General features: G+C 39.5%; 1 protein-coding gene across 1 annotated transcript in view; it reads right to left on the reverse strand.

Moving 5' to 3' along the window:
- The window catches only part of LOC119591723 (bile salt-activated lipase-like), a 12996-nt gene that overhangs the window by 2488 nt on the left and 10174 nt on the right, over positions 1-334 (reverse strand). The gene's annotated exons all lie outside the window — the stretch shown is intronic.

Genomic DNA, 334 nt, shown 5'->3' on the forward strand with positions numbered 1-334 from the left:
AAGAATCAGACCGGGCAGGTCAACGAAAACACTCCAGAGGACACATTTCACAGGATTTTCTACGAAGACACTATTTACCAAAAGAGGATATATAGAGTCCAGCAGACAGAGGAGCGGAGGGAAGCACACCACCAAAGGCACAGGACAAGAAGTGGAAATAAAAACGGTTTTCTGTCTTTTTATTGACATGTTTTAAACTTGTACATGAAGCATTTATCTTCTGGTCACGACACGTTTTTCTACTTTTTGTCTCTTTTTTTTAAAGGGTACAGCCACGTTACATTGGACGATCTGTTCAATAGAATGACGTGTTTGTATGTGTTTATGTGTATGT

This window comes from Penaeus monodon, chromosome 29 (assembly GCF_015228065.2).
Source record: "Penaeus monodon isolate SGIC_2016 chromosome 29, NSTDA_Pmon_1, whole genome shotgun sequence".
Lineage (NCBI taxonomy): Eukaryota > Metazoa > Arthropoda > Malacostraca > Decapoda > Penaeidae > Penaeus > Penaeus monodon.